We start from the raw sequence: 25,381 nt of genomic DNA, 5'->3' as shown, positions 1-25,381 counted from the left end.
GGTCTGTGCCAGCCTGACACTAAGAGACGAGTTTCTGACCACATAGGGTGAGTGTCTTTGTGCTCCTGGTGGCGAGAAACAAAGACTGCACTGGGTGGATGTGCTTCACACCTCCTCCCTGCAGGAACTGTAACACCTGGCGGTGAGCCTCAAAGGCTCAGGCCTCTTGTTACAGTGCCCCAGGGCACTCCAGCTAGTGGAGATGCCCGCCCCTGAAAAAAACAAACACTTTTGGCTCCAAGTCCAGTGGGAAAATTAGGTAAAGCAGGGAGGAGTGACCACCTCAGCTGGGACACCACTAAGGTGTCCAGAGCTGAGGTGACCCCCTCTTTGCAAAATCCTCCATCTTAGTTTGGAGGACACGGACCATAAGGGTTAGGTGTGTGTCCCCCTCCCCAAAGGCAGTGGACACAGGAAGGGTGTAGCCATCCTCAGAGACAGTCGCCATTGGCTACTGCCCTCTAACGCCTGTAACACCCCTAAATCCAGGATTTAAGGGCTTCCCTGAACCCAGTTCGTCAGATTTCTGGCGACCTCACAAGAATAAAGAATAAAGAAGAAGGACTGCTAAGCTCAAACCCCAGCAGAGAAGACAGAAGATGAAAACTGCCTTTCCCCCAGCCCTACCGGTCTGTCTCCAGCTCCAAAAAGCCCAGCAAAAGAAAGCGACTCATCAGGCGTATCCAGCAACCTCTGAGAAGCCTCCAGAGGACTGCCTGCATCTCATAAGACAAGAAGTCCTGTGGACAGCAGCCCTGTCCAAGAAGAATCTCTATCTCAGGACACCAGAACCGCCCGGATCAGCGAATCCTGCCCACTCTGCACCAGACACCCAAAGCCCGTGTCCATGTGGCCCAACCGACTAGAGCTGGTCCCCAGGCAATTCTGAGCAAGTGCCCACCATGGGTTGCCCCCTCCAGTTCACCATAACGACACCTGCTGACTGAATTGTGAGGGCCCCTATGACTGCGACAGAACTAGACGAAAATTCTAGATGCCGAAAGGTATCCCTGCACCCGCACCCCCTGGCCTTGGGGATTCCAACCTTTGGTGCAGCAACATCGAGCAGGCGGCCCCCCTCCTTGTCCAGCCCTTGGTTTCCTGGAACCGACCCCCTGGACGTCACCTGCAGCATCTTTGTGGCTCCCGGGGTCCCCCTTTAGGAAAACATTGGGAGCCCAATGCTATGTTTGAACCCCGCACATGGCCACCCCTGCGCCATTGAGGGGTTGTGTTTGGTGCTGACCTGTGGCCCCACCCGTGCTCCTCTAAACTCCCCAGGTCTGCCCTATGAAGATGCGGGTACTTATCTGCAAGCAGACCTGATTCCAAGTACCACCAGTCTCCATAGGAGCCCATGTTAAATCTGCCTCATCTTTGACCTCTGCACCTGGCCGGCCCCATGTTGCTGGTGGTGGGTGTTTGGGGTTAACTTGAACCCCAACCTGTGGACTTCCTAACTCCCGGAGACTGGAACTGTAAGTCTTGTACTTCAAACTGTTCTAACCTTTCCGCCACTGAGGAACTGCTTCTGAAAATTGCGCTGCCAACTTTTAAATTAGATTATTGCCATTTATTCGAAAACTGTACAACTTGGCAATTCTATTCAAAGTGATATGATACATATGTGGAATACTTATTTATTTATGTACTTACCTGCAACTTGAATCTTGTAGTTCTAGAAATAAATTAACAAAATATATTTTTGCTATATAAAAACCATTGGTCTGGAGTTAGTCATTGAGTGTATGCTTCCCTTATTGTCTGTGTGTGTATAACAAATGCTTTGCACTACCCTCTGATAAGCCTAACTGCTTGACCACAGTACCACAAAAGAGAGCATTAGTATTATCTACTTTAGACTCCGTTAAGCCTCTGGGGAACCCCTGGACTCTGTGCACACTATGGCCTCATTATGACTTCAGCGGTCTGCTACACAGACTGCTGATGCCGCAGGCGCCAGAAGGCCACCAGTGGATGTCATGGAAGGGGGTGCTGACATGGAAGAGGAGGTGGGGGAGGAGGGTGTCGTGGAAGGAGGTGGGGGCAGGGTGTCATGGAAGGGGGTGGGGGGAGATTGGTGCTGACATTGAATGGTTGGTGGGGTATTGTAATTGCAGGAGGGGGGGGGGAATCGACTGCTGGTGACAGGAAAGGAATTTCATGTCGCCGGCAGCCTTTCTGCCAGGGTTTTCATGGAGGTGCTACCGCAGCGGAAACTCTGGCGGAAAGCTGACTCATTATATAGTCTTCAGTGGACAGCCGACCCGGAGGTGCTGTCCTCCAGCCCAGCTGTCCTACTGCCATGGCGGTACCAGCAGAGATGTGGAAGACTGAGAGAGGCCAAACCGCCACACTCATAATGTGGCAGCCTTCAGACCGCCAGGGTCGTACTGAGGGCCTATATCTCATTTTGATATAGTATATACAGAGCCAGCTTCCTACACAATGACTATCCATCTAGCTATGCTCTGTTTGGAAAGGGGTTGCCCTTTCATAGGAGTGGTGTAAGCCACAAATAGCTGGTGAGATTTACAAAAGCTTTTGGTCTTATCCAAGTAGAACTTTATGCATCTCTTGATGTCCAAAGAGCGAAGAGCCATCTCGGCTGGTGTTGTCCGGTTCGGGAAGAAACTTTTTTTAAATCAAAGGCTCGTTGATGTGAAAATCCGATGGGACTTTAGGGACAAACTTAGGGTTTGTGTGAAGGACTACCCTGGCATCTTTAAATTGGAGGAAGGGCTCTTGAATAGTGGTAGCATGGATCTCACTGATGTGCCTGGCCGAAGTTAGAGCCACAAGAAGAGCTACTTTCTACAAAAAAGTATTTTAAAGTCCACTCTGTGATTAGGCTCAAATGGGTGTTTCATGAGCTGTGATAGTACCGTGTTAAGGTGCCAAGATGGAGGGTGAGCTTGTCCTGGTGGGAAGACTCTAAACAATCTTTTGAGAAACTGTTTCATTAGTTTGGAGGACCATAAAGAAGGAGACATCGGAGAGCGTCTGAAATTAGATATAGCCGCCAAGTGTACCCTAATGGATGCATGAGCTAATTCTCAAGATGCCAGATGTAATAGGTATGGCAATATCAGCTCTGGTGATGAAGATAGTGGAATTATATGTTCCCCGTGACACCATGAACAAAACCTTTTCCATTTGTGAGAGTAAGTCTTGCTTTCACTATCTGGTTTGGCCTTGGAAAGTATCTCTCTACATTCCGGAGGGACATTTAGATGGGCAAATTCACTGTGTTCAGGAGCCAGGCTGATAATTTCAGCGACCTGGGATCCGGGTGTAGGACTTGGCCTCCATTCATGGTCAGAAGATCAGAGCGTCTGAAATTAGATATGGCCGCCAGGTGTACCCTAATGGATGCATGAGCTAATTCTCAAGATGCCAGATGTAATAGGTATGGCAATATCAGCTCTGGTGATGAAGATAGTGGAATTATATGTTCCCCGTGACACCATAAACAAAACCTTTTCCATTTGTGAGTAAGTCTTGCTTTCACTATCTGGTTTGGCCTGGGAAAGTATCTCTCTACATTCCGGAGGGACATGAAGATGGGCAAATTCACTGTGTTCAGGAGCCAGGCTGATAATTTCAGCAACCTGGGATCTGGGTGTAGGACTTGGCCTCCATTCATGGTCAGAAGATCAGGTGAGATTTTCAGTGGAATGTGATGTTTCTCTGAGAGGAGGAGAAACTCTGAGAACCAATGTTGGCAAGGTCAATAGGGAGCTATCAAAATTAGCCTGCAAGGTTCTGGTGTTCTGAGGGCTCACAAAGAGATCTAGGTTGTTTCTGCCCCATGCCAAGAGTATCTAGTTGAGTGCCTTCTGATTCAATTCCCACTCTAGCACGATGATCTTAGTCTGCTGAGAATGTTCGCTATCCCGCTTTGTTTGCCTGGTAGGTGTCCCGCTCTTAGATGCACTCTATTTTGAATAGACCATTTCCAAATGTTTTAAGACTCTTGAGAAAGGGGAAGTGATCTTGACTCCCCATTTGTTTAAGTAGTGCATTGTTGTGTTGTGTTGTTCGTGCGTATGAGAACAGCAGATTTTATTTATCTTGGGGAGGAAAGCTTGTAAGCTAGATGTACTGCTTGGAGCTCTAAAATATTGATGTTACAATAGTGAAGATGTTTTTGCCACTTTCTGCTGTAGGTCCTGGAGATATGCTCCTCATCCTTCCGGTGAGGCATTGGTGGTAATGACCAGCAGGGAAGGTAGAAGTAGAAAGGAAAGACCTATTGCAAGATTTGACTGTTGTGTCCACAAACAGAGTGCTTTGATCATGACTGGAGCGACTTTGATGGTATTGTTAAATGAACCTGTTGTCTGAAGCCACTGAAGATCTAATTCCTTTTGGAGAGGTCACATTCTTAGATGGCAGAATGGAACTAGCTGAATGAATGACATCATCCCCACGAGTGACTTGTAGAGGCGCACTGAAAGAGATTCCTTTCTCTGAACTGACTTTGCTAAGGATATTATTTTGCTTTGCCTTTCTAACGTGGGACAGGCCTTATTGAATGTGTCTAGTTGTCGTTCCCAAAAAAGTTACAGCTCTTGATGGGTGGGGTTTCAATTTCTTCCCATTTAGCGTGAGACCTATGTGTCTGAATCGGTTCATGTAAGCTTTTGTTGACATCTGAGCAGCTCAGCTGGAATGTGCTTTTATAAGCCAATTGTCTAAGTATGGGAATAGTTGTTGTTTTTGTTTCTGTAAGAATGCTGCAACCCAGAGCTAGTACTTTGCAAATATTCTGGGGGCTAATTTCAGGTCAAAGGGAAGGACTTTGAACTGGAAGTGGATGCCGGCTGCTGTAAAACAGAGGAATTTCCTGTGGGTACGATAGATTGGGATGCAGAAATATGCTTCTTGTGAACCATGCAGGATGATTTTTTTTTTTTTTAGATATTTGTTGAGCTCTCTGAGGTCAAGGATAGGTTGCCATTCCTTCTAGTTCTAGTGAATCAGAAAGAAATAGGGGAGGTGGAGGGGAATGGGAGTAGGGTAGAACTCTTTTCCTTGTTGTGAGAAAGGGACTCTCACTATTGTTCCCTTTCTGAGCATGGTCTTGACCTCCAACCTGAGAAGTTTTAGATGCTTAGGAATGGAGGTATGTGGTGGGGATGAAGGTGGGATCTGAGTAACCTCTAAGGTGTAGCCGAATTTAATCAGCTGTAGCACCCACTGATGTTATCTCCTGCTACTTCTGTATGAACCAGAATATTCTTCCTCCCAATCTTAGTGTTGGAGTCGCATAAGTAGCTGGAGCCTGTAGCAGGTCATTGCTGACAACCTGTTTACTTCCCTTGAAGGAAGAGGTCTGGAGTAGGCCGCCTGGGGCGGTTGTCTTTGCGAATATTATGTCCAAAACTGCTGTGATGAAGATGTGTAGGATGGGTAGAGGAATTGTTGAAATCCTCCTCAATAAACCTGTGTCCCTCGTCCTCTGGCTCCATGAAAGAGCAAGTTCTTGGACTGGAGGGTCCCCAGTACCTGGCCATGCTTTTGTCCATCCTAATTACTCGCAGGGCTTCATCTACGTGTTTACCAAAGAAAGCTTCTCCATCAAACAGAAGATCTAATAAATTGGTTTGTACCTCCAGTCTGAAGGTGGTAGCCTTAAGTCAGTTTGGCCTTCTAAGTACCACCGAACCTGCAAGTTGTTGAAATGCAGTGGTGGCGATATCCATTGCACAATCTATCATTTCTGCTGAGGCTTGCTTTCCTTCTGGTAAAATCTTTCTTGCCTCTGCCTTTGTATCTCCGAGAAGTTGGTCAATATATGGGGCGATGTCAGCCCATGATTGGCTATCATAACGTCCCAAAACTGCCAGGGAATTTTCAGCTCCAACTGTGTGTCCCAAATAGAGGAAAAACATTTCCCAAAGTTGTCTGATCATCTCCCTTCTTTATGGGGTGGATCAGAGATAGGGGTAGATGGGTTTTTAGAACACCTCTGCACTGCCTGCGTTATCATTGAATACAGTTTTGGAGGGCCAGTTAAACATGCTTGGGCGTCTTCCAGTGATTTAAACTTTTTGTCTAACCATGGGAGCACAGCTCTTACTGTAGCCAGATTCTTCACCACTTTTAAGCCCTCTTATCAGATATAATTTACAATGGGCATGGATCTTACACTCTTTTGAAAAAGTCATTTAAGAAACAGTCCATTTGTTTAGTAGGCATGGGGAGTGTGAACCTTTTAGTTACCATTTTCAGTAAATTGTGGGAACACCAAGTGTCTTCTGGTGGAGAGTCTACAGGTGTGAGCGACAGAGATGACGGTGTGGGGATTAGGTGTTCATCCCATTCCGAATGTGTCCTGGAGCTCCCATTCCTCTCTCGCTTCATCAGAGGTATATGGGTCGTATAGAAGCACCATCTGTGGTATATCTTGCCGAAGTGGGCAACAACGCAGGCCTTTGTATTGGAGTGGATGGTTGAGTCATGGGAGGTGGAGAGACAGTAGAAAGCTGCTCTGCAGGAGCAGTTGTAGAAGGAAACCTTTTCCTATAGTTGGAGACCATGAGCTGGAAGTCAGAAATCAAAGAGCTGGGAATACAAACCATTGCCTCTCGAAATGGCTGTTAATATTGCACCTGAGGAGGCTAATACCCTTGTTCATCCTCCTGGTCATAGCTTTCTTCATTATCTTGGCATTTAACCTAAAGCTCTGAAGGACTATGTGCCATTCCAAATGCCAAATGGTCCCTCGTCCTCTGAGTCTTCTTCTTACAGAAGGTGGACTTGAATCAGGGGTGTTACTTTGCCTGGTGAAGTGTGCTCTGGCATTAGTAGCTTACTTCTACGTTGGTTCTGGTTTTTTCCTGTCGTCAACGATGTTGTAGACAGGGTCGTTGATGGTGCCACAGACAATGTAATTGGCAGTGGGTTACTTTTTCTTTCTGGCCGTCGATAAAGAAGTAGACGACAATGTTGCTGTCATCTGCAAGGGAACCAGTGTTGAAGGTGGGACTGTGGAAGGTGCCCTTGACGACGGCTTGATGGAGATCTTCAGCATCAATGGTCTGGTCGTAGACGATGTCGTCGACGAGATTGTCATCGACGAGGTGGAAGAAGTGGTGGACAACGTGGTAACCGCTGATGCTGAAGCCACTGTGTATGTGCTCTTCGTCGAAGATGATGTTCTTGTCAAGGGTGGGAAGTTCATCGACAATGTATCTGTCAACAGAGTTGAAGAAGGCTTTTTAAACTAATGCCTCACCTTAGGAGATGGTGTAGTCTGCTCAGAAGATGATTTTTTGGCTTTTTCAGATGATGTAGAAGGTTAATTTCTCTCCTTTCTAGTAGAAGATGACTCTGTCAGGAGATTTAGAAGGGCTGCTGCCTTTTTTGAGGCTTTCCTTGGTTGCTCTGAGGAAGATCTGGAATGGGGTGATCTTTCCCTCTTATACAACTTTCTTGATATGGCACAGGAGTACCCGCTATCAGAGTCAAAAACTGGCTCTTTCCTGGTCTGGAGCTTATGAAGCCACATTAGCAACCTTCCTTTCCTGTCCTTCACTGTCTTGGCAGAACAGTTCCGACATACCTTGCAGTCTTTTGCAGAATGGCCTAGGTAGAGGCAATAAATGCAGTCCCTGTGGGGACGTCTGAGTGAAGTCTCTTTTTACCACAGGAACCACAAGCTCTGAAGAGACTCTTCTTTTCCTTGTTTGACATGATGAAGAAAATCAGTCTCATCTTCTGAGAAGAAAAAAGTTGTGGAACCAAGGGAACAATATTTTCCAAATGGAAAAATACAGGAATGTATTCTTGAATTTATCCAAGATTTAAAAAACTGAGGAGAGCTCAGTGGAGAGCACGACGTGCAATAGAAAATCTGTGGGACTGGAGCTTCTCTCAGGTGGGTTCTACAGGGTAGTATCACCTCCTTGGGGGGACTCTTAAGATCAGTCCCTTTTTTTACATAATGACTCTGATATGATACTAAACTGAAAGGACTAAGGCCTCTACTGTTATGTCTATGGTGACATTACTTTTATAAAGTACCAGGGACTCCCATCTCGATAACAGGGAATGATTCAAGCATGTGAATCTATGAAAGTTTCAGTACTGGAATAATCACATTTTCAGACCCTGCCCATGGAAAGGAACCTGAATCTGAGTTCTAGGTCTATGCGTATGAAATAATGGCAGGCACAGACTACTCTGCCTGTGATCAAAAAGGAAACACAAGAACTTCAAAAAATACCCACATAAAATGAATATCAGTAAATCGATTATTTATCAAATGAAAAAATATGAACTTTAAGTTGAATATCACAAAAATAAAATTAAAAATTAACACAAACATCTGCAGATTCAATACCTTAAAGGCTATGATTTATTGTTTCTTTAACATCTCAAAATGTCTCAATTTTGGCTTTTCTTCTTCCTTTTTGATAGAAGTCGCTGTTGTTATTGCTAGCTAAATAAAGAAACTGTGATGTTGTTAGGTGCTGTCTCTTGACACAATGTTTACTTGGCTTTGCGGTTGATGGTTGCCATCTTGAAGTAATGTTATCCTCATATTTGGCAGAGAAATAAATATGTCTAATTGTTTCATTCACAGTTGGTTTTCCGTTCTTAAGGCAGGGCTAACAATCTGCTATCACAGATTAAAGAATCTCAATCACTTCACCAAGTGTGATACAATGAATTCTAGTTCAGAGCACACAGTGGCATCCAAGTCCTACACACTGCCTTCATAGCTGAGAGAACTGGTTGAATAGCTGGCATTTCTCCTTTCTAGCTTCTGCCAAGTTTGTCCCTTCAGATTCTTCACTTAACTTTCTCTCTCCCTCCAATTTAACTGGAACAGGTTGGAGGCAAGATTTTGAAGAAACCAAAGGCCTGACTCAAAGTGCGGTGGAAAAGATACTCTGTTGCAGCACCGTACTGAAGTTTTGCCCGCCTGATTTAGTTTTGGATAGACCTTCAGTATGTCAGCAGTGAAAAATACTCTGTCTCAGCCGCTAACATACAACTCTGACAGCCCGATGGAATAGGGGTCATCAGAGGATTTTCTATTTGTCCGCCTGCCCTATTTAGATAGAGCCAACAAACGGCAAGTTTGTAATTTCGCTTACCGCCATCCAAAGCGTGGTGGTAAGTGAGAGTAAAAACATTTCAATGACCCCCACACCATGGGAAAAAAACTCCCAGGATGACAGTCTTTGATTTTATTTGAATTTTCAAAAAGAAAATCCCACTTTGGGATTTAGATTTTGAAATTTTAAAAGGTATTAAAAGTGTGTGGTATGGCACCACCATGTTGATGGAGCCACAAGGCTCAATTTCAATGTATTGACAGGAACTGCTGTGACAGGAGTTCCTGCCAATGAAAGAGATTTTTTTTTTAAACATCTTTTTATTGTTTTCTGCACATTTATCGACAACAGTTGTAGTTTTGTCATAGTAGGATTTAGCTGGTCTAAAATAACATATACCGTAAATAACAATAACAACTTGGGTCTAATCACAATCCACAGTATTCGTTTTCTACAGCGCACGACTATGTCACAAGTTATAACTAGAACTATAATTAGCAGTTGATGGAAACCATCCTTTATTTTGCATCTTACTTGTGAGTGTGTCAGGGTTCAAAATACAATATCATCTATTTATGTCTATGCACCAATTGTATGTTTTTTACTTCCATGTAGGGTGCATGTGGCTCGTGCGGGCTGTATGTGGAATGTCCACTGTCTATATTTTCGTGGTGTTACCAGGTTTCATGGTGGGCGCTCATCGTTTTTAACCTCCAATTTGGCGACAAATGTTTCCCAGGCATCACACCCAGTGTGCTTCTGACCTTCATCTAATAACACTGCCAATGAAAGAAATATCTTCTGCGGCAGAGGACATCTCTAAATTTGGAGCTTTGTTAATATGCTAGGACAATGGAGTAAAATACTCTGTCACCTTGACAGAGTAACTGCCCTCTAAATCAGACCCTAAGTTTTCCTACTTTACCTACAAATATAGTTAGCTTTGATGTCCAGGCTTTTCTTTCTCCAGGAACTTGCATCACACTGAATCTCATTATGACCATCTTTTGTGTCCTTCATAAGACAGAATTTCCCATGAGAGAGTTGTCGAGAGGTAGAAATCAAAAGAAGGTTTACAGGATCTTTATGAATATCCACCAATGTACCCTCAAATTTAAATCTGTAAGTGCTCCTTTTATGATGGATTTTAGCATTCATGCTATCATACTTTTCGAAATCCACCACGGCAGGCAACTCCTCAGTCTCAGTTCCACATTTTCCCTCCTTGCGTCCAGCTCTACACCTTTAAGGCAGAAAAACATTGTTGGGCATCTTAATCCATTTACAGCCACTCCCTGCCCTTACAGCTCACTCTTTCTCCCTTTGTGAAGCTTTTTCGTTTTTCTCTTCCTCCATTTTTGACATATGTGTTTTTTACTAGCAGTAAATGCATGATGCAGAAAAGTGCCAGCCTCAAACAATAAGTGCAGGTGCCGCCCACCGGAAACCACTGGCTCAAACTAAGCACTCGATTAGACAGATGATTCTCCACTCCTATCGCATGAGAGTTCATCTGATGTTCTGCTTTCTTGGCTGGCTTGCAGGTCTTAGACTTTGTCGTCCTCATTTCAGGTATAACTTGTTTTCCGCCTGATATTGGGACAATATCAGGACTATGAAAAACACTAAGGGCCTCATTATGACCCTGGCGGCCGGCAGTAAGCTGGCGGTAACACCGCCAACAGGCTGGCGGTGTTCCGCCAGCTATTATGACCGTGGCGCAATAGCCGGTAAACACCGCCATGGAAAGGCAGGCGGTAAGGGGGACTTGGGGTGCCCTGGGGGCCCCTGCTCTGCCCATGCACTTGGCATGGGCAGTGCAGGGCCCCCAGGCAAAGCCCCGTCGTGCATTTCCCTGCCCGAATTTCGGGCAGTGAAATGCGTGGCAGGTGCTACTGCACCCGCTGAACATCAGCATTGTCGCTGACTCTATTACGAGCTGGCAGCAATGTTGATGTGACTTTTCTGCTGGGCCAGCGGACGGTAACACTTTTACCGTGTGCTGGTCCAGCAGAAAAGTCATAATAGGGAGCCAGGAATACCGCTGGCACTGGCGGTATTCTGGCTCCCGCAGCCTCGGAGGTCTTTTTAAAAGACCGCCCTGGTTGTAATGAGGGCCTAAGTCAGCTACTACTGATGAAGGCTTATATTAATTACACCAGCGGAAAAGGGGTTCTTCTATATTCAAAAAGACAGTAGAGGAAAAGAGAACCAATCACATTTGGGCTAGGTTTATCCAGTGCCGGTTATTTTAATTTATTTCTAACAATTTACTTAAGTTTGGCTTACTCTGCTTCACAATGCCAGGTACCATCTTTGCAGCCTTTCACTCTTACCTCCTTTTTGCCTCCTATCTAGAGTATCCTCTTTACAATGTTACTCTTTCCTCCCAAATCCTGGGATAAAGACCAAATTGCACCCCAAGAGCTGGTGCTGTACACTCAGTCTGGCATGCTTGGTTGAAGGTGGAACAGCGGTCAAGGTAATAAATCCACCAGGATACTGTCAGAGTACCAAAGCACATGCACAGGTGTGACACTCTACTGACGAAGGGGTCACAGTATCGACAGCACAATTAAACAAACTAATCTACAGGGAGTGCAGAATTATTAGGCAAGTTGTATTTTTGAGGATTAATTTTATTATTGAACAACAACCATGTTCTCAATGAACCCAAAAAACTCATTAATATCAAAATTGAATATTTTTGGAAGTAGTTTTTAGTTTGTTTTTAGTTTTAGCTATGTTAGGGGGATATCTGTGTGTGCAGGTGACTATCACTGTGCATAATTATTAGGCAACTTAACAAAAAAAAATATATACCCATTTCAATTATTTATCATTACCAGTGAAACCAATATAACATCTCAACATTCACAAAGAACGAGTTACTTACCTTCGGTAACGACTTTTCTGGTGGATACATTAGCTACCTGTGGATTCCTCACCTCATGAATACTCCCATGGCGCCAGCATTCGACGGAAATCTTCTTACTAGTCTCTGCACGTCGACGAGGACGTCACTGTCTCGCACGCGACGCCGTCTGACGTCATACAGGCAATAAGAGGTCCTCGACGACGTGCAGACGTCAGTACCAATCATTTTTTTACGTGCATGAGAACAACCAGGCAATGCAATGAAAGAGCAAGGCAACATCCATTATATTGTAAAAATACACCACATTGTATGAATAACTGTAAATCTTTTTATGTACATATATATATATATATATATATATATAAAACTCTCTCTTTTAAAATATATACACACACCAAGTATATACATAAAGATATATACACATATACATATATATATATATAAATATATTATATATACATGTATTGCACCCTCAAAGACCAAGAGGAGCGCACTCAAGGATTACTTGGCAAGACCATAAAGGCAACGGGGAGGCGGGTGGGACCGTGAGGAATCCACAGGTAGCTAATGTATCCACCAGAAAAGTCGTTACCGAAGGTAAGTAACTCGTTCTTCTGATGGATACAACTACCTGTGGATTCCTCACCTCATGAATAGAGTCCCAAAGCAGTACCACGCCCGGCGGTGGGTGCCTAAATGGTCAAACCAAGAAATCCTGCAGCACTGACCGTGCAAAATGGCCGTCCCTTCTAACCTCAGAATCTAAACAGTAATGTTTTGCAAAAGTGTGAAGGGACGACCAAGTTGCGGCCTTGCAGATGTCGACCACAGGAACACCTCTGGCTAAGGCCGAAGTGGCCGACTTAGCTCTGGTGGAATGAGCTCTAATGCCCTCAGGAGGATCCTTCTTTGCCAAAGAGTAACATATTTTAATGCAAAGAACAACCCACCTGGATAGTGTTCTCTTGTGGACTGCCTTTCCTCTCCTCTTGCCCACGTATCCAATAAACAGCTGATCCTCCAGCCTGAAATCCCTTGTTCTATCGATAAAGAAGCTCAACGCTCTCTTTGGGTCCAGACGGTGCAGTCTTTCTTCCTCTTTGGAAGGATGAGGCGGAGGATAGAACGTGGACAAAGTAATTGCCTGAGCCAAATGGAAGGGTGAAACAACCTTCGGGAGGAAAGCAGCCTTGGTCCTCAACACCACCTTATCCCCATAAAAAGTTGTATAAGGGGGTTTTACTGATAAGGCCTGCAACTCACTCACTCTCCTTGCTGATGTTATAGCTATCAGGAAGACTGTTTTTAAAACCAAATACCTCAAGGGGCAAGAATGCATAGGTTCAAAAGGGGACCCCATAAGGAAAGTCAGGACTAAGGACAAATCCCATTGCGGCATAACGAATGGCTTTGGAGGATATTGATTTAGAAGACCTTTCAAGAATCTGATAACAATAGGGGATTTAAATAAAGATGGTTGGTCTGGAAGACATATGAAGGCTGACAAGGCCGATAAATAACCTTTAATGGTAGCCACTGCACAACCTTTTTGCGCCAGAGATAGAGCAAAAGACAAAACGTCCGATAGATGAGCATGTAAGGGATCAATCTGCCTCTCTCCACACCACGCAACAAATTTAGACCACCTATTAGCGTAGATAGATTTAGTGGAGTGTCGCCTGGCCGCTAATATAACATCCACTACCTCAGGCGGGAGAGAGAAGGAACTCAGGTTGCCCCGTTCAATCTCCAGGCATGTAGGTGCAGACTCTGGAGGTTGGGGTGTAGAACCTGCCCCTGCGACTGTGAGAGGAGGTCTGCCCTGAAAGGGAGACGGAGCGGCGGGCACGTTGAGAGTTGGAGAAGGTCGGAGTACCACACCCTCCTTGGCCAATCCGGAGCTATTAAGATTACTAGAGCCCGGTCTTGGCGAATCTTCCTCAATACTCGAGGAATCAAGGGTATGGGAGGAAACGCGTAAAGCAACTGGCCGCACCAGGTCATTTGAAACGCGTCCCCCAACGCTTCCTGCATCGGATACTGAAGGCTGCAGAACAACGGACAATGCGCGTTCTCTCGAGTGGCGAACAGATCTACCCGAGGAAACCCCCACTTCTGGAAGATTAAACGGACTTGATCTGGATGGAGACGCCACTCGTGGTCTGCCGAGAAGTGGCGACTGAGACTGTCCGCACGCACGTTCAAAACTCCGGCCAGATGGTTTGCTATCAAGCAAATCCGATGGTCCTTTGCCCAGGACCATAGTCGAAGAGCTTCTCTGCAGAGAAGGTACGACCCCACTCCTCCCTGCTTGTTTATGTACCACATCGTGGTAGTATTGTCCGTTAGGACCTGTACCGACTGACCACGAAGGGAAGGGAGGAAGGCCTTGAGAGCCAGACGTACAGCCCGTAACTCTAACAGATTGATGTGAAAAATCTGTTCCTCTGGAGACCAAAGACCTTTGATCTCCAGATCCCCCAGATGAGCTCCCCACCCTAGAGTGGAAGCATCCGTTATGACTGTGGCCACTGGTGGCGACTGCTGGAACGGCTTTCCTTGTGAAAGATTGTTGCTTGCAATCCACCACTTCAAATCCACAGCAGCATCTCTGGAGATCTTGACAGTACCCTCTAGATCCCCTCTGTGTTGAGACCACTGCCTTCGGAGGCACCACTGAAGAGCCCTCATGTGCCAGCGAGCATGCGTGACCAACAGAATGCAGGAGGCAAAAAGACCGAGCAGACGAAGGACCTTGAGGACTGGAACTACCGCTCCATTTCGAAACATTGGAACCAAATCCTGAATATCTTGAATCCGCTGAGGCGGAGGAAAGGCCCGACCCAATGTTGTATCCAGTACTGCCCCTATGAACAGGAGGCGCTGAGAGGGCTCTAGGTGAGATTTGGGCTCGTTCACCGAAAAGCCCAGGTCGAACAACAACTGGGTTGTTGACTGCAGATGACGCAACACAAGCTCCGGGGACTTGGCTTTGATTAACCAATCGTCCAAGTAAGGGAATACTGCTATCCCCTTCCTTCTGAGCTCTGCCGCAACCACCGACATCACCTTCGTGAAGACTCGAGGTGCTGAAGTAAGACCAAACGGAAGGACCGCAAACTGGTAGTGTTGCGATCCCACCACAAACCGGAGATACTTCCTGTGTGACTTGAGTATCGGGATATGAAAGTAAGCATCCTGCAAGTCGACAGACACCATCCAGTCTTCCATGTTCAACGCCAAAAGCACCTGTGCTAGGGTCAGCATCTTGAACTTTTCCTGCTTTAGGAACCAATTCAAGATCCTCAGGTCCAGAATTGGTCTCAAACGACCATCCTTCTTGGGAATCAGGAAATACCTTGAGTAAACTCCTTGACCCCTTTCCTGCTCCGGGACCAACTCCACCGCGCCCTTTAAAAGGAGGACTTCTACCTCCTGTTCTAGCAACAGGAGGTGTTCTTGTGAACAATACGAAGGGCGGGGCGGGATGAGGGGCGGAAACTCCCGAAAGGGAAGGGTGTAGCCTTTTCCCACAACACTGAGAACCCAAGTGTCCGACGTAACAGTCTCCCATTTGGTGAGAAAATGCTGTAATCTTCCCCCTACAGGAGAGGAGTGAGTGGGAAATGGTGGAAGCCTAAGGCTGCTTCCCCTGCTGCACCCCGCCAGAGGATGAGGAAGAGGCAGAGTGCTGCTGAGAAGCTCCCCTGGTGCGGACCCTACCCCTCCCCCTAAAAGATCTATAGGGATGGGAAGAGGCAGGTTGCTGATATCTTCCCCGAAAGGAAGAGGAGGAAGAGCCACGCCCAAATCCACGAAACCTCCTGAAGAATCTGGAAGAGGCCGTGGAAGAAGGAGCTTGGAGTCCCAACGACTTAGCCGTGGCCCTGCTCTCCTTAAACCGTTCCAAGGCCGAATCAGCCTTAGCCCCAAACAGTTTGTCCCCATCAAACGGGAGATCCAACAATGTGGACTGTACATCTGCCGAAAAGCCCGAGTTACGGAGCCAGGCCTGTCTCCTTTCCACCACAGTTGTGCCCATTGCTCTGGCTACCGAGTCGGTGGTATCCAGTCCCGTCTGGATAATTTGGGTCGCAGCAGCCTGGGCATCAGAGACAAGATCCAAAAGACCCTGGGGAAGCTCTGTAAACGAAGAGGAGATGTCATCCATCAGAGCATGAATATACCTCCCCAGGATACAGGTTGCATTGGTGGCTTTTAAAGCCAGACTGCAGGACGAAAAAATCTTCTTCGACTGCGCCTCCAGCTTTTTTGAATCTCTGTCCCCCGGCACCGTCGGAAAAGAACCAGGCGCTGACTTGGACGAACAGGAGGCCTGCACAACCAAGCTCTCCGGCGTAGGGTGCCTAGATAGGAAACCAGGATCAGTTGGAGCCGTCCGATACCTCCTGGCCACGGCTCTGTGAACTGCTGGGGAAGATGCCGGCTTCTTCCACACCTCTAAAACCGGATCCAGCAGAGCGTCATTAAAAGGTAATAGAGGCTCCGCCGCGGCTGAGGCCGGATGCAACACCTCTGTCAAAAGGTTTTGTTTCGCCTCCACCACCGGCAAAGGCAGGTCCAAAAAACTAGCTGCCTTCCGTACCACTGTATGAAAGGAAGCAGCTTCCTCGGTATATTCCCCCGGGGACGAAAGGTCCCACTCAGGGGAAGTGTCCAGCCCACTGGCCGACTCCAGTCCACGCAGCCCATCACCCGAGTCCTCTAGCTCTCCTTCCTCTAGGGCTCGTTGGTACTCCTGCTCCTCTAGTACCCGGAGAGCACGCCTCCTTGAATGCAGTCGTTGCTCAATCCGCGGAGTCGACAATACCTCCGCCGAAGTCGGAGATCGGCGCCGATCTTCCGAAGCCACCGACGCCGCATCCGGCGCCACAGGTAACTTCGGCGCCGACTGAAGAGCAGTTGAAACGGATGGACCCACCGGAGTCACAGGCCGAAATCTCGACGTCGACGGGATGGAAATCCCTGGGGCCAATCCCTCCGAAGCCACCGGAGCGGCCACCGGCGCCGACACTGGCGCCGAGCCCACGTTCCCAAACGGGAGAAAGGGCATAAAGGGTGCCGGCCGAAGAGGCGCAGGATCACCCAAAGAAAAGGCCAAAGGCCCAGCCGGAGCACCCCCTGGAGCCATCTGTTGGAAGATGGCATACATCGCATTCAAGAATGCGGAACTATCGGCTCCAGGGGTGGGAAAAGCCGGATACTGGGGTGCCTGACTCGGAGGCGACCCCGACGCCGGCCTCGGCGTCTGCGCCGGAGAAAACACTTGAGGCTCCAATACCTCAATCACCGACGCCTGTCCAGGCGAAGTTGGAGACGCCGGAGAGGGCAACGGCGTCGAAGGATGCGGCGTCACCGTGGGGCTGACCTCCCATGTCCTCCGGCGCCGATCCGGAGATCTGGAACGAGCCTCCCTTGAATGACGCCGAGATTCTCTACGGCGCCGGGAGTCTCGATGACGCCGATGTCTTGGAGAAGACTTTTTCTTGTGATGCTTCTCCTTTGACTTGGCCATAAACAGCTTCGCCTCGCGTTCTTTAAGGGCCTTCGGATTCATGTGCTGACATGAATCACAAGTCGAGACGTCGTGGTCGGAGCTCAAACACCAAAGGCAATCGGAATGAGGATCCGTCACCGACATCTTGCCTCCACACTCACGACAAGGCTTAAATCCAGACTTTCTCTGCGACATTATTTCCACAGAGAAAGAGTACGCAGCAAGATATACACTGTAACCGCAAGAGTAACAGTTGCTCCCTCGAAGATAACCGTTTCGAATGCACGGAAAAAAGGGAACTGACGTCTGCACGTCGTCGAGGACCTCTTATTGCCTGTATGATGTCAGACGGCGTCGCGTGCGAGACAGTGACGTCCTCGTCGACGTGCAGAGACTAGTAAGAAGATTTCCGTCGAATGCTGGCGCCATGGGAGTATTCATGAGGTGAGGAATCCACAGGTAGTTGTATCCATCAGAATATACATTTCTGACATTCAAAAACAAAACAAAAACAAATCAGTGACCAATATAGCCACCTTTCTTTGCAAGGACACTCAAAAGCCTGCCATCCATGGATTCTGTCAGTGTTTTGATCTGTTCACCATCAACATTGCGTGCAGCAGCAACCACAGCCTCCCAGACACTGTTCAGAGAGGTGTACTGTTTTCCCTCCTTGTAAATCTCACATTTGATGATGGACCACAGGTTCTCAATGGGGTTCAGATCAGGTGAACAAGGAGGCCATGTCATTAGATTTCCTTCTTTTATACCCTTTCTTGCCAGCCACGCTGTGGAGTACTTGGACGCGTGTGATGGAGCATTGTCCTGCATGAAAATCATGTTTTTCTTGAAGGATGCAGACTTCTTCCTGTACCACTGCTTGAAGAAGGTGTCTTCCAGGAACTGGCAGTAGGACTGGGAGTTGAGCTTGACTCCATCCTCAACCCGAAAAGGCCCCACAAGCTGATCTTTGATGATACCAGCCCAAACCAGTACTCCACCTCCACCTTGCTGGCGTCTGAGTCGGACTGGAGCTCTCTGCCCTTTACCAATCCAGCCACGGGCCCATCCATCTGGCCCATCAAGACTCACTCATTTCATCAGTCCATAAAACCTTAGAAAAATCAGTCTTGAGATATTTCTTGGCCCAGTCTTGACGTTTCAGCTTGTTTGTCTTGTTCAGTGGTGGTCGTCTTTCAGCCTTTCTTACCTTGGCCATGTCTCTGAGTATTGCACACCTTGTGCTTTTGGGCACTCCAGTGATGTTGCAGCTCTGAAATATGGCCAAACTGGTGGCAAGTGGCATCGTGGCAGCTGCACGCTTGACTTTTCTCAGTTCATGGGCAGTTATTTTGCGCCTTGGTTTTTCCACACGCTTCTTGCGACCCTGTTGACTATTTTGAATGAAACGCTTGATTGTTCGATGATCACGCTTCAGAAGCTTTGCAATTTTAAGAGTGCTGCATCCCTCTGCAAGATATCTCACTATTTTTGACTTTTCTGAGCCTGTCAAGTCCTTCTTTTGACCCATTTTGCCAAAGGAAAGGAAGTTGCCTAATAATTATGCACACCTGATATAGGGTGTTGCTGTCATTAGACCACACCCCTTCTCATTACAGAGATGCACATCACCTAATATGCTTAATTGGTAGTAGGCTTTCGAGCCTATACAGCTTGGAGTAAGACAACATGCATAAACAGGATGATGTGGTCAAAATACTCATTTGCCTAATAATTCTGCACTCCCTGTATGAAGATGTCTGGTATGAGATGACAGGTGACAAACGTTAGCATTTGGTCAGGTGGCAGATGAAGAGCAAGGGCGTAGGGCGAGCAACAGCGTTAACAGGAGAGCAAGCAAGAGAGGACAAGGACAAGAATGAGCTTCATTAAAGAAGATGCTTGCGTCTTAACCCTTTACCTAACATCTAAACCATTTCTGTGATGAATGACAAGCTTCAACCCACAACCAAAGATTCGTAATGCTGGATTCACACCTTCGCCTTCAACCAGAGACCCACAGCCAACTCACAACCTGCTCTGGGAATAGACCTGGACCAACCATCCTCAAAACCTACAAGAACATCTTGAAGAAGATTACGAAGGCAGCTCCTCAAAAATATTATCCCCTGTCTGGAATTTGACATTGTAAACAACTTAATTAATCTGTGCTGCTTTTCGTAGGTACCAGTAAAGAAAAGAGTTACTTACCTGCAACGCCGTCATAGATGGCTTTCATAGATTCACATGCTTGAATTATTTCCTATAATCAGACTGGGAGCCCCTCTGGGAACCAACCAGGAACTTCAAAACAGCAGTGTATTCATACGCCCATTAACAACGACTAGCAATCAAACCTTTTCCATCTTATTCACATCATTAAACATGAACCAAACTCCAGCCAATAAGAGCCCACCGCATCCAGGTATTTTCTTATCTGAAGCTTCAAACTGTCAGATTTTCTAAACCGTAACTTCTCTTTATTAATAAAAACCTCATTACAAGGGAAGTTGGGTGAGCTGGCTGTGAATTTATGAAATATACTAACGGTGGAGAACTGTAGTTACTGGTAAGTAACTGATTCTTTTTTCCATCACTGGATCTTTCATAGATTAAAATGCTTGAATCCAGACTAACAAAGTAGTGCTAATTTGTATTCAGTGAAAATGAGGTTTACCTTATGTGAATAGATTTCTGAGTACCGTCTGTTCCACCACAACCTCTTTGCTGACACACATATTGAAACAATAATGCTTTATAAAGGCATATGTCGTCCTCCACGTCACTCCTTTGCACATGCCTTTCAATGGATTTTCCTCAAAGAAGTCAGCTACTTTGCCATTGCTCTTGATGAATGTACCTGACAATGGATTCTTAACTGCAGCATGTGCTGTAGTAATACATGCCATAATCCATCGTGCCGTTGTCTGTTAGTTACTGCATTCTTTTACTCCTTAATCCAACAACGACAGAGATGATCTGTCTTATGAATGCACTTTGTTGCTTGCAAACAAAATTTTAGACACCTCATTTTGTCTAATGAATTTAGTGCCCTTTCAGCCGCTGTTACTGGAGTCGCAAAAAATGTTGGTAGCATAATCTTTTGATTCAAATTAAATGTAGCTGCCTCCTTTGGAATCAATTTTTTTACCATCATTGTTACCTTATTCTTTGACAATTTTAAATATGGCTTCACACAACGCAAAGCTTTCAGTTCACTAACTCTCCTTGCTGAAGTAATTGCTGTCAAAAAAGCAGTCTTCAAATTTAAACGTTTAAAGTTGCCTTATGAATGGGTTCAAATGGCGCCATCATCAAAGCTGCCAAGACAGTATTTAGCCCCCAATTAGGTGCCAGGTTTGGAGTTATAGAAAATGTTCTGAACAATCCTTTCATAAATTCTTTTCTCACTTGTTGAGAATAAAGTACTTTATTTGGTGATCAAAGAAATCTTAATAAAGCAGCTAAGTGCACCTAAACTGAGAAAAGACAAATCTGTCACAGCTAGAAATAACAGATAGGGTACAAAATCATGCTGCTCCATATTCATCAGATTCAAATTCCAACTTGCTAATATCACAAAATGTTTGCATTTCAGATTGCATGTTTTGATTGTCGCCAGTATTCTTACTTTTCTTAAAAACACTCTACATTCCCCTGAAATGTTCAAGTGTCCAAACTCTAAGTCCTGATGAGTTATTCAGGTTGTTGTGAAGTATTTGCTCTTTGAAAGTAGTGGAACAACTTGTTTGAACAGTGTTGGCTTCTCCACACACAACTTCCAAAGATTTGCATACCAGTCTTGGCGGTGACATTCAGGTGTCACTAGAATTACCTTGCAACTCTCTCTCGCTTCATCTTGCATATACCCCATACGATCAATGGTACTAGAGGGAATGTATATACAAACCTCCCTGTCCGGTCTATTGAAAATCCATTGCCTTATGCTCCTCTGTAAATCCACTTGACTCGCAAGCTTCCTGCATTTGGAATTTTGATCTGTCACAAACTTGTTCAATCTGCTTTTTTGACATCTTTGAAATATCAAGTTAAATTACCTGCTGTCTATTGCCCACTTATGCATATCAATATAACATCTGCTCAACTGCCTCTTCATAGTGCAACCCTGGACTGTGTTCCCCTGTCAACAAAACAAGGTTGCATATCGCCCATTCCCAAATCTTCTTTACCTTATTGAAAGTAGCATCAATTTTGTTCCTCCTTGTTTCTGAATATAATACATTGTTGTTGCATTGTCTTTTATGAAAATAACATGAAAATTCTTAACTAAAGGGAGAAAAGCTTTCAGCGCCAGTGCGACTGCTCACAATTGCTGCTCTTCCTTTAACCACACACCATTCACGCGCATCTTGTGTAGCTGTGCTCTGCCTTCTACCATAGAAGCATCTGTAGTCAGGAAGAGTTGTTTTTTTCTGGTTGCACTACTTGGCCTTTGAAAACATTATTTTATTGAATCCACCACTAAAAAGCCTTCTTCATGGAATGTGCTATTTGGACTATATCGTCCCATCTTCAATATACCTCTTGCCATTGCTCACCTAACTGTTCCTGTACAAGCCTCATCTGAAGCAGACAATGATGTATCAACTGAATGAATGAAGACACAGTTCCAAGAACTGACGTGAGCATCTTCACTGAAATTTTTTTCCTCTTTATTGCAACAGAAACACCATCACATCCAATGTTACTATCCTTGCAGCTAAAAACACCAAATCCCTGCTTTGTTGGAGATTGTAACCCATATATTGAAGTATGCGTCCTCTAAACCTATTAATTTTAGAAATTCACCTCTCTATAGTGTCATGAGGATTTCCCGCAGTGTGCTCACACAGAAACTCTGTTTCTTCATAAATGTGTTTAATTCTCTTAGATCACATAGAGGACACCACTTTCCAGATTGTTTTTTACAATAAAAAAGAACGATAAGTAGAAGCCCTGGTACCCTATCACCAATTGGATCTTCTCAATAGCTTCCTTTCCCGTTAACTTTACTATTTCTTTTGTCAGCTCCCTTCAACGTCTATCTTTCTGGTGTTGGCGGAACTGATGATGACTCCTCCAGAAATTTCAAAGTATAACCATGCTTTATAATATCTAAAACCCATCTGTCTGTTGGTATGTTCTGCCCACCTTTTAAATAATAATACATTCATCCTCCAACTGGCAGCTGAATATGACAGGAAATACTGTCTGTTAACCCACGAGATTCATCCTTTCCCATCAGCTTTTGAGGGCTGACTTCCTCTACACACTCCTCCTTGTCTATAACTTTGGTACCTCTATTGCTTTTGTTTTCTGTCTTGCTGTTAAAAGGCACTGTACTGCCCATATGTCATACTGTCTCTAGGGACTAAAAATGTTTATTGCTGCCCTTGGCCTTGCCTCTGACACTACCTTCTAAATCCTCTGCATTGCTGTTTATTTTGCAACATCACCAGAGACTGAGCGATCTCTGTATTGGCATTTATTGCCTGAAGAGATTAATTCACCTTTTTCCCAAAAACATTATTGCCATCAAATGGCATGTCCATCACAAGCGACTGGACCTCTGGTGTAAATGATGTACTCTTCAACCAGCCATACCTCCTCTTGACTGTCGCATTTCTTATCTGTCTTAATGTGCATGTTGAAGCACCCATAGCTGAATCTACAAATGGAGAGAATGCTTGTTTGCCATCTTTTAAGATTGCCTTAGCCTTTTCTCTATCTTCTTCAGGCCAATTTTTCCAGAACAGCAACATACTGCTTCAAAGCTGCCTTGCAAGTCTTGCTACAATCACTGATAAATTAGCAATCTGAATGACATCAGCTGTCAACACATTGTCTCTCTTCCCATATGGTCCCATTTTCTGCCCCCTTTATCTGCAGCCATTGTACCGGAAGGAGGGTGATTTGAACGCTTCCTTGACCTCCATTGTGCTGCTGTTATAATGACTAAATCAGTATACACCTGCATCAAAATACATCCAGCAACATTACTTGTAGCTTTGTACTTCTTCTCAACTCTTGCCAAGTTTACTGAAAGAATGAAAGACTTCTCAACAGTGGCAGCCTGCAGGACTAATATATGGTGGGGTGCGATTCCACCAAACTCACAATTTTTGCGGCTCCCCCAGTGCGGTACTTCTTACCTGGTGTCCACAAACAGGAATGGAAGGATTTCCTTCTTGCTCAGTGGAACACACATCCAATCTATCGTGGAGCTGCTCTAATGCTGTTCCAGTATGAGAGCAGGTCAAGGATTGGTGGGAGCAGGCTAACCCAGCTCTCATTTTGAGGCTGGGGCCTGTGCCAGCAATCCCCTGTCTGTTTAACAGCTCCTGGGATTGCTGGGTCTACAGTGCACATGTCAGGCTGGCCGTAACTAGACAGCCGGCTAACCCAACATGCACACTGAAAGGAGAAGTAGTCTTCCTGCAATTGCAGGATTCAGCCCCACCCCATGCCCTCATACTTGTGCTGTACACAGCATGAGCTGGTGGCAAAATAAAATGGCATTATTATGCCATTTTACTTATTTGTGTTTGCCTGCTGCATTCACCCCAGTTAGGGCAAGGCTACTCTGCTCTTAAGGAGGAACCACCCCAGCTTCTCAACCACAGTTCTCTGGAGCTTTAAACGCTCTGATGCTTTATTTAATCAGGGACTTAAATCTACCAATAACATAAGGTGGTGAACTTTTACGTGACGGGTGCAGATTTGCATCCAGCAGCAATATAAATTCATTCCATTCCGAATACTCAGTAGGAGACTCTGGTGGTCGCTCTGTTTCATCATCATTGTTATTATCTGAATATGGTAAACATGCAACTCCTTCATAATCACCGTGTCCTCTTTCAACAGACACATCATCCTCAGGTTCTGTACCCTTAGTAGATTGTTGCTCACCACGGCCTCTCTGTGTGTGCAACTGAACAGTTTACAATATTGGTGTCTATGGAGTTTTTGACAACCCTGAATGCTGCTCATTCTGAACTGACTATGGTGGGAGCCTCTGACAGATGTCAGTGATCGTTTACAGCAAAGAGGTCAACAATTGCATTGGAACCTGTTGCAGCCTTTTTGAAGGATGTAACCATTCAGCACTTATTTTCCCTTGAATCATCCTTTGTGAAATTTGTCTTTGTGGTTCCTTATAACCAAATTGTTTTGCATACTCTTCCTCACCATTATCATCATCATCAATATATTGAAAATTCAACTTTCCTGGATGAGTTGCTTTCCATTCTTCCTCTGAGCCTTTCTAATCACTAAAGAAGGCCTCCATTTGATCCAAATCTTGTTCTTTGCCTTCTTGATATATATATATGCAATAAGTGAGTTATCTCCTCTACCAGCCTTAGTGAATCTTCCTGTAGTAAACGCTGCATTGTCTGTAACCGAGTTGAAGAAACCGTCATAGTCTGCAAGAGGGTTCTATTGTTTCTGATGAATCATAATCCCTTATTTGCTTCACTAGCATCCCGTCAATGGAGGTGTCATCACCGTTTCGTTTTTTTCTTCGCTGGCAGTATTTCTCTCATTGGCGGTAACTCATCTGTGGCATTTTACTCGTCTACGGCATTTAAGTCGCCATTGACTTTTCTCTTGTCAACGGCGTCTTTGCCTGATGTTCTCCCATCGACTTTTTGACTGTTGACATTGACTGTTCTTCCAACATTGATGTTATCGTCAACTGTATTTTTCTCATCAACTCTAGATTTTTCATTGACAAATCCTTCAACCCTTCACCTCTAAAATAACTCTTTGTCACAGTTGGCAAGGGTGCTTATTCATCATCGTCGACAACTTTTGTGTCTGTCAATTTTCCTCAACAACGTTTGGTCACTCTCTGAGGTTATCGTTGACCTTCTTGCTGGAACCTCTTTTTGAGCACTGGCTACACTTTTATCT

General features: G+C 45.5%; 1 protein-coding gene across 1 annotated transcript in view; it reads right to left on the bottom strand.

Moving 5' to 3' along the window:
• DNAH10 (dynein axonemal heavy chain 10) overlaps positions 1-25,381 on the bottom strand; it is a 1,282,131-nt gene that overhangs the window by 987,857 nt on the left and 268,893 nt on the right. The window lies entirely within an intron of this gene.

Source organism: Pleurodeles waltl, chromosome 11 (genome assembly GCF_031143425.1).
Source record: "Pleurodeles waltl isolate 20211129_DDA chromosome 11, aPleWal1.hap1.20221129, whole genome shotgun sequence".
Classification (NCBI taxonomy): domain Eukaryota; kingdom Metazoa; phylum Chordata; class Amphibia; order Caudata; family Salamandridae; genus Pleurodeles; species Pleurodeles waltl.
This window is presented reverse-complemented; position numbering and strand designations above follow the sequence as displayed.